Genomic DNA, 16,468 nt, shown 5'->3' on the forward strand with positions numbered 1-16,468 from the left:
AACTGTTTTTCATTTGGACACCACTGTCCTCTGTAGATGACCTCTGCTACCACCCACTCTAGCTTCAGGGAATACTAATGCCCCTATTTTCCCACAGAACTAATGAGACCACATTTTGCCTTGTGAAAAGACTTATTTGTGGTTTAGAAATGATAGAAATAAAGCCCAAAGACTTGTTTACATCTGCTATTCAAAGTCACTACCCTTAGAACTCGTAAGCTCAAACCTGACCTCAAAATCCTGCACCAAGGCTGGCTTTTTATTTAGCTTCTGAAATGTCCTCACCTGGCAGAAAACAAGTCACTACCATGAATGTTTCTGCACCTCCACTCCTCAGACTCCAGACCTATTTAGACCTAAAGAGACAGGGCATCTTTCTTTCCTTCAGTCTAAGATCCAGCTCTTTTATGAATCTAGAATTCACTGCTTTCCAGAATGACGATGGTGGGAATCATTAAAGGGAAACATCCTCCCTCACAAGTATGGAATATGGCTTCACAAGTTCCAGAAACAATAGTTTGATAGCACTTCTATCAACCTTGAACTCATTTAATTATAAATAACACCAAATAAAAGACCTTAGGGTATAAATTTCACAATGCTGAAGCTGGTCTCTAGGGTGACATTGGACAAGGTTAAAAGACTATGAAGTCAAACTACTTAGGTTTGAATCCTAGCTCTATGATTTGTATACTAGATGTGTGATAATGGAGACCTTACTTAACATCTCAGTTTTCTCATCTGTAAATTGGGGATAATGATAACTCCTATTTTACAGTTATTGTGAGAATTAAGATTAATGTATGAGAATTACTTATATTATATTTAGCACTGTAGTCTAGTAAGTGCTATTGTATAATGTGTTAGCTGCTGTTATTATTAATTAATATAGTATTAATTTTTGTCTCCTGCATGTATTGATGAGAAGTTTAGGGTTTATACATTTCCTGCTCCTTCTGTAGTCTAGTTTTGGCTTTTGATCGTTCCTGTGCAAAAGTTTGGACATAAATTCATATGCGCATTCCGGAAACAAATAATAATTTTCAAGCATAAGAAAACATAAGTCCATATTCTGAAAAATAAAGAACAAGTATTTTCTAATTGTGCTGAAGTATAATCCTTCTAATATACCTAAGTTACCTCATCAAACTGTACATTTACCCATGAGCACCAATATTGGGTGGTTGCACAAACTTACAATATTTTCTTGCCAGCCATAAGAAAGTATTTGTCACATCTTCATGAATAAGGGAGCTTGACAATTCACTATTTTTAAGAACCAAGAAAAGCTCTGTCCCAAATAAATTCCATTTTTCCCTCTAAAAGGCAGACATTGTTTTGCAAACATCTACTTGAACGGAATTATCCTCATCTCAAAGCTTTAGCTGTCTCTCTGGTTTTGAGATAACACCTGATACAGTTATACAATTTCCCTATCCCATCACCATCTATATATTTTCCATCCTTGCAACAGAAAAGACCTTCACGCTTTTAACACCTCTCTTTGCACATAAGGAAACTTAGGCACAGAGTGGTTAAAATGATTTACTCAAGGTCTCACAACTAGTATGCGATGGCATCATTTTTTTGATGTCTTCTGATTCCAAATTCAGTGGTCTTTCTTTATCCGACTCTCCATAGGAAGGCTTGGATTCTTTTTTAAATTATAACCCAGCTTTTTCTTATCTCAGTTCTACAGATGAGAAAACTGAGACTCACTGAGGTAGAGTAACTTGCCCAAATTCACATGGCTGGTAAGCCTTCTAATGAAGGGTGTGTATTCACAAACATATATTCTCTCTCAGCATCCCTAAATGTATTTGAAAGTTAGCCTAGTTAGAAAATTATTTGATCTTGGAATAGATTTACTCTTCCCTACCATTAAATGGGTAAGGTGTATGATTTTGACCTCATGAGTGCAGCACTCTAATCAAATGACATGATCAGTGATGTGTGATATCATGATGTGAAGGTGATATCAATTTATATTGAACCCAAATCAGTCACAGAAGCTGCTTATTAGTTGAGTGACCATATAATTTATCACCTAAATCAGGATGCTTTTGAGAGTAAAACTGGTGCTATTAATAAAGATACCGGGACAGCAGAATTAACTAGGACTGTCCTGAGGCAACAAGAATGCTTGGTTAGCTTTCAAGTGACCTGAGAACATGACCATTGGCTTGCGTTAATGACATTCCTTCATGTAAGAAAAACAGATGGTCATTCCAGGATAAGCATAACCATAATGATAAGCATCTTACACTATGGAAGCAGACACCCCCTGGTAGGTTTCATCAAACAAGTTTTGTTTACAAAAAGAGCAGGCTTCATATTTTAATCATAAGCGCTTCCATTCATCATTAATCCCTTGAAGAACAGAAAGCTCCTGAAATGTGTTTTAATAATAAATATGTTCATGTTGCTTCAGTCTCCTCACTGCCCCATTTATCTGGTCAGTGGAATCATAATGCTTCCCTTGTTAAGACTTCGAATAGATTCTTCTAGCCTGTCGCCAGCTATGTGCTTGCTAATTTCTCCTTGCTAGATGGCCTGCAGAGCAGAGCCCTGATTTCAAACACTATCTCCAAACAGAATGGCAGTGGGAGGCCAAAGGAATCTACCAAGAAAAGCATATCTGAAGGATGTTTTGAAAAATTATAATGGCCTCTCTTTATTTTGATGCTAATACTATATTAAATCCTACAGTGTTTCTGGAAAATAATGGTATGAAAATGACTTAAAGGAATTTTACTCTCCCTAGGACTTTTTCTTCCTGGTTAATATATTTATTAATACTGCACGTTTAGGATTTATTAAACTGTTTTAAAATATTAAGCTGAAAAGATTTGTCTGTCAATTAACTGAAAACTTGAACAGCAGGCGACTTTTATTCTAATGTTTATATCACTGTTTCTTTTATTCAAGTTTAGCCTTAGGCAAAATAATGGATTCAGCAGGACTTTTCTTTTATACACATGTAACCTTTTCCAGTTCCTGTTTCTCCCATTTTGTGTCTTCTAGGTCACTTTATTATTACCTATTACTCCAAGGTCCTGGTCTCTCTGCACTGTCTGCTGATACTTTCATTAGTTCTAATTACTAATTTAATTAGATAGTAAGATATATCTTACTATCTAAGGTACTCCTCTTCCTAAGGTTTCACACTTTTATTGTAGGCTCTTGAAGTTTCCCCTTTCCTACCAGTGAAATGAATCTGTGATAGTGAAGTTTTAGATGCTGTAATGGGTGATGCCAATAACCTCTGGAAAGCTCTGCTGAGAACTATCATATTATACCATCCAAAGAATTGATGCTTGCTCCTTAAACAGATTTGTGTAATTTGTGAGCACTGATGATTTGTAGATCAGAGGAGAGATTGTAGAGGGAACTGAGATAGCTTTCCACTGAGGGACAAATATGTACCACCTTTCCCCAAAATATTTATTAAAAGCAGATACACGAGACACAAACCAGAGATAAGCCAATATCCTGTGAGGCTTATTGAAGGGCAGAGGCTATGTTTTATACTTGCTTTCTATTTGTCTTTGCAGCTGGCCCAATGGCAACCACATCTAATTTACTCAGGTTTGTTTATTCATTGTGTATGTTTATGTGTGTTGGCATGCACAAGGAAGAAAGAAAGGAAGAAAAACGGAAGAGCTGGGATTTGAACCAAAGCCTATGCTTTTTATCTTGAAATTTCCCTGTAAGTTGACTCTTGTGGGTTGATTCTTCCTGCTTTTTCCCTCCTCTTTGCCACATCCTTTTATACTTATGAAAGAAACCATAATGAAACTGGTCACTGAAAGAAGATGATATATTTAAAAAAATGTGTTCTTTTCACCTAGAGTTTTTGGATAGATAACATAAAGATTAGAAAACCTGAAGAGTTTCTGTGTTGAGCATCCGGTTGAATCATGAGATCTTGAGTTTTGAGTATCACTTTTTCAGTGGGAGAAGTCTAAAACTTATAAAGAAGTGGGGGAATGAATTTCTGATATACAAACTTACCAATTTCATTAAGGATAAATGTAGTTGATTATTTATTGTTGGCTGAATGGATAACTACATGACAGATTGTTACCAAAGAATGTGATAGTCATTCTTTCTGTTAACTGATATTTATGATTTTACTCCTTGCAGTTATGACTTAAGATTATCTTTCTCCACCTCCTTGAAGATGTGGCCATATGACTTACTTTAGCCAATGAAATGGAGCTGAAATAACGCATCACTGTGATACAGGCATCTTTAGATTCATCATGTCTTTTCCCATTATCACAGTGTTAGATTATAAAAATAGTGAGATGCCAGTTGGTGGAGAATCTATCAGCTCATGTTTCTGAATGAGGATGAGGAGGAACAAACTGTAATGAAAATGTATGCTGAATAAGAAAGGAGCTTTTGCCAGCTGAAGTCACTGAGATTTGAAAGACATTTGTTATTTAGCATAAATGAGTCTATTACAATGTAAAATATAGATTAAATAGAAGCAGGAGTTGACACTACCTTTAATGGGACCACAAAGTATCTTTATTTGAGTCCAAGAGGGAGAGAAGTTTTTGATATAATGGGATTTAGCAATTTAATTGCAATTTTCTTCAAGTGTCACTTGCATTATCTCCCTGTATGGCAATTAAAAAAGTAATGTCAATTTACATTGCACCTTATATATTTACCATATTGACCTTATTTTAATTTACAAGAAGCATATATATTTTACTTGGTAGGTATTTTTTAAATAAACATTTTATTTGATAAGAGTTTTAAATTTATAGAAAACCTGCAGAAACTCTTTACATTAGTGTTATTAATTTGTTATAATCAGTGAAACAATACTGATACATTATAATTATTTTTTGTTCAGATTTCCTTAGTTTTTACCCAAGGTCATTTTTCTTTTCTAGGATCCCATCCAGGATATCCCATTACATTTAGCTGTGATATCTCCTTAGGCTCTTCTTGAAGTCAGTTTCTCAGACTTTCCTTGTTTTCATGATCTTGACAGCTTTGGGGAATACTGGTTAGGTATTTTATAGAATGTTTCTCAACTAGGATTTTCCTGATGGCCTGAGGTTTTTTTCTCATGACTAGACTGGGGTTATAAGTTTTGGAGTGGAAGACCACAAAAGTAAAGTGATATTTTTATCACATCATAACAACATGACATCACTACTGATATTGACTTTGGTCACCTAGCTAAGGTGATGTTTGCCAGGTTTCTCCACTATAAAGTTACTTTTTTTCTTCCCTTTTCACATTGTACTTTTAGGAAGAATGTCACTATGCACAGCCCACAGTCAGTACTTCACCTGCTTAATGGTAGGGTATCTACATAGATTACTTGGAGTTTTTTGCATGGGAAATTTGTTTATTCTCTCCAAATTATTTGTTTATTAAATACTTTATTTATACCAGTAAAATACATGAGGGTAATACTAGAGTAATAATTCAACATTACTATGTTTTACTGTGAAATCGTTCCAACTTTGGCCATCAGAAACTCTTTCAGTTCATTCCTATTTCCATTTACATACACCCATCATTGTGGGTTTTTTTTTTTTTTTTTTAGTACTTTTTGGCATCTGCTAGATGATCCAGGCTCATATTATACATTTCTTGCCCGAGTCCTATAATCAGTTATTTCTCCAAGGAGCCCTGGTTCCTTTTATTGGAGAATGGTATTAGAAATTAAGATCTGAGTGGTAGATGTGCTTATTGCTACTGGGTGTCATTGATTCTTAGTCATCTCTGTAGACAGAGCAAAGAAATTTATGTTTGTATAGGAACTTCTATAAACCCACATATCTATATATATATATAACCAGCTTTATCTTTATTAAGCTAAAATAAGTTTGTACTGATTTCTCCAACTCTATTATAAATGCATCATTCTAGACTTTTTTACTTTTTTTTAAAATTGGAGTATAATAGCTTTACAATGTTGTGTTAGTTTCTGCTGTACAATGAAGTGAATCAGCTATATGTATACCTATATCCCTTCCCTCTTGGACCTCCCTCCCACCCCCCCATCCCACCCATCTAAGTCGTCACAGAGCACTGAGCTGAGCTTCCTGTGCTTTATAGCCTGTTCCCACTAGCTATCTATTTTACACATGGTAGTGTATATATGTCAATCCTAATGTCCCAATTCATCCCACCCTCCCCTTCCCGCGTGTGTCCACATGTCCATTCTCTACATCTATGTCTCTATTCCTGCCCTGCAAATAGGTTCATCTGTAACAATTTTCTAGATTCCACTTGTATGCATTAATATACAATATTTGTTTTTCTCTTTCTGGCTTACTTCCCTTGGTATGATAGACTCTAGGTCCATCCACATCTCTGCAAATGACCCAGTTTTGTTCCTTTTTATGGCTGAGTAATATTCCATTGTATATATGTACCACATCTTCTTTATCCATTCATCTGTCGTTGGACATGTAGGTTGTTTCTATGTCTTGGCTATTGTAAATAGGGCTGCAATACACAAATGGGACCTAATTAAACTTAAAAGTTTTTGCACAACAAAGGTAACCATAAACAAGATGAAAAGACAGCCCTCAGAATGGGAGAAAATATTTGCAAATGAAGCAATGGAGAAAGGATTAATTTCCAAAATATACAAACAGCTTATGGAGCTCAATATCAAAAAAAAAAAAAAAAACCAATTACAAAATGGGTGGAAGACCTAAATAGACATTTCACCAAAGAGGACATACAGATGGCCAAGAGGCACATGAAAAGATGCTCAACATCACTAATTATTAGAGAAATGCAAATCAAAATTATGAGGTATCACCTCACAATGGTCAGAATGGCAATCATCAAAAAATCTACAAACAGTAAATGCTGGAGAGGGTGTGGAGAAAAGGAAAAGTTTTGCACTGTTGGTTAGAATGTAAATTGATACAGCCACTGTGGAGAACAGTATGGAGGTTCCTTGGAAAACTAAAATAGAACTACCATATGACCCAACAATCCCACTACTGGGCATATACCCTGAGAAAACCATAATTCAAAAGAACACATGTACCCCAATGTTCATTTTTTACTTTCTTTAATCTGTACTATCCCACACCAATAGTGAGAAACCTGATTCCCAACCTAATGGGTATTTTTTGTGTCTTATTATAGATATGAACATTGAAGATCAGAGAAGTGTTATGAATTATTGAAGACCTATAACTAATAAGTACCAACGTCCAACCCCTAAATGCAGTCAAATTTTTGAGTCCAAATTCAGTGCTCTGAAACTCTATCCTATATCATGTTCTGTAGGATTTGTGGATTGGGAGGTGCCTTGTTAACACCTCCGAATATTGTAAGTGAACATCTTTTTCACTTTAAAAATATTTTAAGGATTTATAAAAGACCATTTAAATGTATGTAACGAGAGTATCCGATCACAAAAAAAGTATATACTGTGGGCTGTTACATTCTAGTCACTCTTTTAGACACTTGTGGTGCACTTGAACAAAACACACAAAAATTCACACCCTCGTGGTCAGTTACACAGCATGCTCTAAATTGGGATGTGCTGAAGAGCAAATGAGCCAAGATGGATTTACTATGAATTATATTATGTTGCTTTATGTTTAGAATTTTTGAGCTAGCTAAAAAAATGCTACCTGGTTAGTATTAATTTTTCTCTCTTAGTTGCCAGTTTTGTAATAATATTCATAAAATCAGATCAGGCCCTTGCATAATTTTTTATGCACTGGGTATTTTTTTGATACCACGCTTTCAAAGGCTGACATATGCTAGTTACACCTGTCTGTATGAAAAACAGACATTTTAGTTTTATTTTCCCTAGAAGACTGTCAGAGCTCAGCTGTTTCAGTCTATCTGGGTAGAGTGAAGTTTTCCTGTGATTATAATCTCCTTCTCATTCTAGTGGCATCCCTGTATAAATTTCAGGTTATTTTAAGTCATCATATACACAGCCATCTGTCTGGCATGGCTTGAAAGCAATTCTGGCAATAGGCAAGGAGACTAACCTTTGGAAATCTCTTCAAGCTCTGGATTTATATTCAGAAAGAACGTTGTTCTAGTAGAATGTTTTTGAGGGGTAGTAAATCTCCTTTCTTAAAGTTTATCAAGACCAGTCGAGGGATTTAAGCATCAGCTCTGATTGAATGATACAGGAAGATGAAGGGACTATTCCATTAACCTCTACTTGTTCTCTTTTCAGTTAGTCTGTGAGCATGCTCAAGTGCAAATATCTTAGTTCTAACTTGCTCTCACATTCCCATAGCCAGGTTATTTCAGCAGTCTCCCTGCCAGTCTCCTGGTTTCTCATCACTACATCAGGTTACATCCACACATCAGATTAGTCTTCCTAAAACATGAGTTTCATCGTATCACATTTCCATGTTGAAAACCTCTATGGCTGTTCATTTCCAAAATCTTGATCTCACTTCACTTCAGAGTAGGATTTTTCTTCCCTTCCCATAAGTTTTCATCAGATTCTTTGAAGCCATTTAAATGATCTCTTCACTGTCCCCAAACTTTCCATGTATCAATCTTTCTATGCTCTTCCCAAAAATGTTGTAAATTTGTTACAAGCCCTATGCCTTCTGACTCTTGATCTTTATATTGCCTTGTGAAGTGTTGAGAGCATGACAAATACTCAACATAGACCGTCCCCAATTAAAAAGCACTTGATATACAAATGATCTTTACATATTAGCAAATGCCATTCATTTCACCTTCACTGTCAAAAGACTGTCGAATTGCTTCTGTGGCTGAGAAAGTTACTGTGGAAAAATCAATTTAGAGTTTTAGAGAATACCTGGATCAGAAATTTAGGACAGAAATAAATGATTCCAAATTATGACATAATATAATAAGGATTTCTAGTCTGGACTACCTATATGGTAGTCTCACAGTTCCTCTTTTTTCATTTTACTTAGTAAAAAAAAATATGAATTTTAGAGTCTAAAATAATTCGGTCTCTTTGTCTAAATCCTGGACAACCCTTTTACAATTGCAGGCTTTTAGCTAGTTTACACTATACAATGGATAATAAGATTGCGAATACCAAAAGTACAGGATATTAATGCCTATGTATTGTTTCTAGTTATTATATATAGTGTGTATTCACTCTATGTTTAGTCTTTATAATATCTCAATGTGGATACTGGAAAATTCTGAAAGATACTGAAAATTAATAAAGATGATTTATTCTAGCCTCTGTATTTTACAAATGGAATCTGAAACCAAGAGAGGTCAAATGACTTCTTCAAGTTCATAAAACTAGTTAGCCATTCAGAATGCAACCCAGGTCTCTTGAGTCCAGGATCATGCTTTTCCTGCCATGCTGTTTCCTTCCCTCCTCATTACTCCTTTCCTTCTTACTGTCCTTGGGCTTCTTCCTCAACTCTACCTTCACATAGTATTGGTGATCGATGCCTTCTCACACTTTGGTACTGTTTAGAGAGAGGATCCTCATCACTATTGCTTTTCTTTTTAAATTAATTTTTATTGGAGTATAGTTGAGTTACAATGTTGTGTTAGTTTCTGCTGTACAGAAAAGTGAATCAGTTGTACATATACATGTACCCACTCTTTTTTAGATTCTTCTCCCATATAGGTCATTACAGAATATTGGTAGAGTTCCCTGTGCTATACAGTAGGCACTATTACTTTTTGTACTATTGACCTTGGCTTTGATGTTGTTTCAGAGCAGTTTCTATTATTGAAACCAGGAATTTCATTTAAATAATAGAATAAATATTGGACTGCATTGAGAACAAGGGAAAAGCATTTGAGCTAATAAAAAGGCTACTGATATAATTGTCTCGAAGCACCCCATCTCATAGATTATTTTTAGAATACATCTCATAGCTAGAAAAAGTTACTTCCATAATTTTTTTTTCTCTAATTGATAATATCTGGGCTTAAATTATGCTTGGCATGAACTTAAGGTATGAAATCTTTTGTCAATCAGCTATCTTTCCTGCAAATGTATTTAAGGAGGATTTTGCTAACAGTTTCTTGATAGAAAGGAAGGGCATTGCAAAAGAGTAGCAGAATTATGAACTAAATCATAGAGATGGAAACTGATTTAAAAAAAAAAAAGGAGTACGCCTAGGATTAGTGTAATGGAAGCCATAGATGCCATATACAACAGGATCAGTACTGCTGTGACCCCTGTTTCTTAGATTTTACATAGAGCCCTCTCTGGTAGAGGTCTGTGGTGATGGAAAAAGTGGAGCTCATGCTTTACTATTGGTGTTCTAATTTTCCGATTTGTGTCTCCCCATCTCCCAGAGCATCTTTATTTTTTTTATTCATTTAATTTTTCTTAACATCCTTATTGGAGTATAATTGCTTTACAATGTTGTGTTAGTTTCTGCTGTATAACAAAGTGAATCAGCTATATGTATACATATATCCCCATATCCCCTCCCTCTTGTGTCTCCCTCCCACCCTCCCTATCCCACCCTTCTAGGTGGTCACAAAGCACCGAGCTGATCTCTATGTGCTATGCGACTGCTTCCCACTAGTTACCTATTTTACATTTGGTAGTATATATATGTCCATGCCACTCTCTCACTTCATCCCAGCTTACCCTTCCCCCTCCCCGTGTCCTCAAGTCCATTCTCTACGTCTGCGTCTTTATTCCTGTCCTGCCCCTAGGTTCTTCATGACCATTTTTTTTTTCTTATATTCCATATATATGTGTTAGCGTATGGTGTTTATTTTTCTCTTTTTGACTTACTTCACTCTGTATGACAGTCTCTAGGTCCATCCACCTCACTACAAATAACTCAATTTCATTTCTTTTTATGGCTCAGTAATATTCCATTGTATATATGTGCCACATCTTCTTTATCCATTCATCTGTCGATGGACACTTAGGTTGCTTCCATGTCCTGGCTATTGTAAATAGAGCTGCAATGAACATTTTGGTACATGACTCTTTTTAAATTATGGTTTTCTCAGGGTATATGCCCAGTAGTGGGATTGCTGAGTCGTATGGTAGTCCTATTTTTTGTTTTTTAAGAGACCTCCATACTGTTCTCCATAGTGGCTGTATCAATTTACACTCCCACCAACAGTGCAAGAGGGTTCCCTCTTCTCCACACCCTCTCCAGCATTTACTGTTTGTAGATTTTTTGATGATGGCCATTCTGACTGGTGTGAAGTGATCCCTCACTGTAGTTTTGATTTGCATTTCTCTAATGATTAGTGATGTTGAGCATCCTTTCATGTGTTTGTTGGCAATCTGTGTATCTTCTTTGGAGAAATGTCTATTTAGGTCCTCTGCCCATTTTTGGATTGGGTTGTTTGTTTTTTTCATATTGAGCTGCATGAGCTGCTTATAAATTTTGATTAATCCTTTGTCAGTTGCTTCATTTGCAGATATTTTCTCTCATCCAGAGCATGTTTAATAGTGACTTTCTACTGCCCTGTTTATTTTTGCCATTTTTACTTGTAGCATGCCTCACCACTGCAAAAGTTTTTCTTTTCCTCTGCACTTATATTTGCTAATGCAATCGTGAATGTGACTGATGGAATTCAACAGATTTAGAGGTTATCTTTGCTTTTATAATTATTATTTTAATCATAAATGATAGGTCTTTCGTAAGTCATGGCAAGCCAATGTATAAAGTGGATGATCTTTTTATTCTCCTTAGCTGTGAATTAAGTTTGTGCAAACATGTTAGTGTAATTCTCAATATCCTATTTATCTTATAGGAAGCATATGACATCCAAACACTTTAAAGAGGCAAAGGCCAAATAAAATAACTACTGTTTCCAAACTGTAATTCAAGACTTCTTTGTCTGTTGTTGCTATTGGCACTTTTCTTACACCATAGTGTCCTCAAAAATGTTCAACCAATGAATAAAATCCTTTAAAGGGAGAAATATGATGGCAAGCAAGGTAAGGAACAGAAGATGACACTAATGAGATGTAGTGGAAAGCATGCTAGATATATCATATCATCTGAATGCGAATCCTGGTTTTATCATTTACTATCTGTGGGAATTTATATAAACCACTTAGTATTTCTGAACTCAATTTTTCTGCCCATTGGTAAAATGGGAATTCTAATGCATCCTTTGATGACTGAATGAGGTCAAGCAGAGGAGTCACAAAGCAGGCATATAATTTATTACAATTTGCTCCCTTTACACCTCAATTATTAGGCCCTTAATTAAATAAATACTAACTCATGATGCTCATGTAATACCGTGTTCCCTTTTATAAAATGTCTTGGCCTGTTTCATTTACCCTAACTCCTATTTTCTAAAATATCATCTTTTTAACTTGTAAATATTATGAATTGTAACAAATATATGTAAATTTAATAAAACATATATGTACAACTTAATGAACTGTAGAGCGAACAGTGCAGTGACCCCAGCTCAGTTCAAGAGACAGAATAGAACTAGAACCCCAAATGCTCCTGCATATCTCTTCCAAATCATAACCCCTCTTTTCACCCAGCAGTAACCACTGTCCTAACTTTATGGTAATCAGTTTCTTATCTTCCTTTATAGTTTCATTATCTAATTATGGATACATACATACATATGTATACACATATACAAAATTTTGGAATGATACAGGCTGTATTCTGTTTATTATATTGAGTTTGGCTTTTCCTTTTTGAGTCTTTAAGATTCAACCATATTGTTAGTGTAGTTTATTCATTCAGTTTATTCCTTTCTACTACTATATAATATTTCCTTAAATGTATATACCACATATATTTTATTTCTTTATAGAGCTGCATTTGGGTCGCTTTCAGTTTGGGATTATTATAAACAATGCTGCAATGAACATTCATCTATACATATATATTATACATATTTTATATGTTATATATCCCTGTGCAAAAAGTTATGCTTTTCCAGAGGACATAACCTAAGGGTGGCATCAATAGAGGATAGTGTATGCATATATGTATGTTTATTTGATACTGCCAAATGTTTTTCCTAAGGTAGTTTTAGCAATCTATATTCTTACCAGCAGTGTATAAATATTTCCTCTGCTCAACAAACTCACCAACGTTTAGAATTTTCCTACTTTTACATTTATCAAGATGACATCTTTTGTTTCGGTTTTGCCACTATAGTATTTTTTATTATCTCTTTTATTATCTCTCTATGGTTTTAATTTGCATTTCTCTGATTACAAATGTGCTTGACTATCTTTGCGTATATATATATATATATATTGACTATTTGTATTTTCTCTTCTGTGAAGTGCTGATTGTCTTCTTACTGATCAGTAGAGGATATTTATATATCCTGAATATCAGTCTTTCATAGATTATGTTGCCAATAACTATCCCATTCTGTGGCTTGCGTTTTTACTAAGTAAATGAGGTATTTTAATGGAAAAAGTCTTAATGTACATTTTATCAATCTATTTCCTTCAGAGTTAATGCTTTTTGTGTCTTAATAAATCATGTTCTACTCCAAAGTTATAGCTTTTTTCCCCCTGTTATCTTCTAAAATATTTTTTCTTTGCACATTTAAGGCTATTGTCTATCTGGTTTTTATTTTTATATGTAGAGAGTAAGAGTCCAAAGGTATTTTCATCCATTTGGCTTCCAGTAGTCCTAGTTTCTTTCATTAAAAATACCACTATTTTCTCACCATTCTGTAGTGCCAATTTTATCATAAATTAAATGTCCATGAATGTTCATTCCATTTTTGGGGTTTGATTGAGTAGGTAGCTACAGTAGTGTTTAAGCTAGCTCACATGCATGAGGTCAGCTGGGGCCCAGGATGGCTCTTTACAAAGCTGAGGTATAAGCCAAGGAAGGCAGGCAGGTTGGGACCCTGTTTCCCTACTCCAACATCAGGCCAAGTTCTCAGCAATGCTGATCTCTCTGGTATGATTAAGAACATTATCAGAGAAACATTTCACAGGCGCACATCTAGACACATACACTCTCTGTGTCATCATATGCATCCATTCCCCCACCCCCCATTCCCCTCTTGACCCATTACAAAAAATCTTACATAGATTTCCTCCAAATGACCTTTCAGCCGCAATAAGATAGAACTTAGTTTTATCCATAAATACGTAAAAAAGTAATTTTTCTAAAACTGCTATGAACAGGAATGATTTTGTTGATTTTTCTCTCTCAGTTTCTATAAGCTACTACTAAGAATAAAAAAGAATTTTATTTAGGTAAGAGTGGACAATTATTTAAGGCCCAGGGCATGAAATATTAATAGTTCACAAATTTATTCTACTTCTGAGCGAGCATCTTTATTGATCATAAGCATTACAATAAGAGTTAGGGCATAAAAAAATGCATGTAGTCAGAGAAATGGTATGCTTAGGACACTTAAATTATTGTAGACCTTTTCAGCAGTCATATGGCTTTGTACTAAATGGAAATGCAATGATAAAATATTGTGATGAAGAGTTTAATCCGGCAATGCTATAAGAAGTGTACACAAATAAAAAAGAAAACAAAATTGGTTGCAAAATATTTTAAGAATAAATGTGTAGATTAGAAATAGCTATTTAACTATAGAACCTTTATCATGTTTTTTTTAAAGAATATGGTGTACTGAAAAAAGGGTTCTAACTATTATTTCTACATACTGAAAGAAGCTTGGCGCCTTTTATTCTCTTATCCATATTTTGAGGACATACATTCTTTGCATTTTTTTTTTTTGAAACATATAAACACTGTTGAATTTGTGGCTGGCATGCTGACTTAGCTCTAGTTTTGTGGCAAGATCAAGTAATCTTGCTGTTTGTAGAACGTGATTAAAGATTATATTTTATGATTTACATAACACTGAATAGCCTCATTTTACTGACCTGTCATAATCAGCTCTAATTTTTCTTTCTGCTAGTAAAGAACTTGACAGTGTGTTTATAGTTCTGCTGTAATGTCACCAACCTAATCTAATTTAAAGAGAAAATGAAATAATTAATGTTTGTATGCACATATATAGTGATTATTGAATGGACTATACACAACAGAGTAAAATCAGAAAGACATTTATTTTTTTTGTGTTCCACTCTGTCTCTTTTAGTTGTAAGAACAATATCTCCATCAGATATTACAGTGTCTACCACAATTTAAACCAATATTTTAAACTTAATTTTTCCTTCTCTCCAGATAATTCCTGGTGTAGGGGAAAGGAGGGTCTCTTGACTTGTTCTATTATTATCCACGTTCTACTTCCACTTAGGTTTTCCCTTTTTGTCTCAAGTGTGGTATGGAGTTGTGAGGGGGAGGAAAAGATGGCCTGCTTCCTCAGCTGTTGCTGATTTTGGCAGTTGAATGTCTTTGTCATTGTAGGCATCAAATTAGATCCTTGGTGATGTGTTTGGATATCCTCCTGTAAGGAATAGCTCATGACCTTGCTTTCTCACAATCTTCATGAACAACTCTCCAGTTGTTCCTTGTTAATTCCTCATGCTCCTTGTTAATTCCTTTTTGTCAAGCAGTGCCCTATGGTTTCTTTCTGTTGGAAAACCCATGCCTAGACCTTTGAGGAAGCTTCAATCCTGCTACAGTCCCACTTAGCCTACAGGAAAATACCCACAGAGGTGCGGCTTATCCATCTCCTGCCAATGAGGTCTCTTCCGCTCAAAAGCTGTTAGGGACACATGTCAGATTCTTCCAGAAACTCACTCATGCTCAGTCAGTTTAGGTGCATAGTGCTGGCAATGAATATCTGCAGCTCAGCAAGTAGCCAGCAGAGACTGAAATGCCCATTTTCTCTCTGTATATTTCAATAGCAATGATCTAATTTCTGGAAGCCTCTCTACTTAGCTAAGACTAGAAAGCAACATTACTTTTTTCTCCTACAGGAATTGCTCTCTATTTTCTAGGAAAAGTTTTAAGTGTAGTGCATGTATGTTGGGATCTCAAAGAGACCCAATAAAAATTGTCTTTGTTCCCTCAATGAGCTGTGAACCGATTGAAAAATATGGCACAAAATCAGGAAAATGAAAGCCTAAATTAAACCTTTATTAATGACAGACCAAGATTGGATGATATGGCTTAATGTGAGGGAAAAATGGGTCCTCCTAATACTTAACACTGAACCCTAGAGCCAGATATATGTACTAACCTGGTCAAGGAGATCAAGACTGGACCTCTCCACATGTGATGCTCTTTCCTGGAGGAGCAGAAGAGGATGTGTGCTTTCAGAGGGCATTTACCTCTCCAGGAGGAACAAGGTAGGAACTGAGCTCAGTATCTTGAGTTCAGTAAAATGGTAGAGAGAAGCCAGGAGTGAGGCAGCAACTGAGTGTCCTCTTGGAAGGAATCATCAGAGGAGGGAAGAAGCATTCTCCTTAATGATGAATTAATTCCTTTGTGTCAAATGATGACAAGAAAAGCTAAAAAGTTAATATTAATACATAGTATAGTAAATGGTGTTATAGGAGTATACACAAGATACCATGTTAGTGCAGAGCATCTATTCTAAACTGGGAGTGAAGATAATAAGGATATAATGACATGAT

At 35.3% G+C, this 16,468-nt stretch overlaps 1 long non-coding RNA gene across 1 annotated transcript in view; it reads left to right on the plus strand.

The window, feature by feature from the left end:
* Positions 1-13,679, plus strand: part of LOC309605128 — a 304,606-nt gene extending 290,927 nt beyond the window's left edge. Inside the window, exon 6 of the long non-coding RNA XR_014231238.1 lies at positions 4,147-13,679. This is a non-coding gene — a long non-coding RNA (uncharacterized lncRNA). The remainder of the gene's footprint in view (positions 1-4,146) is intronic.
* Positions 13,680-16,468: the final 2,789 nt, after the last annotated feature.

The sequence above is a fragment of the Balaenoptera borealis genome, assembly GCF_965194805.1.
Source record: "Balaenoptera borealis genome assembly, chromosome: 11".
NCBI lineage: Eukaryota > Metazoa > Chordata > Mammalia > Artiodactyla > Balaenopteridae > Balaenoptera > Balaenoptera borealis.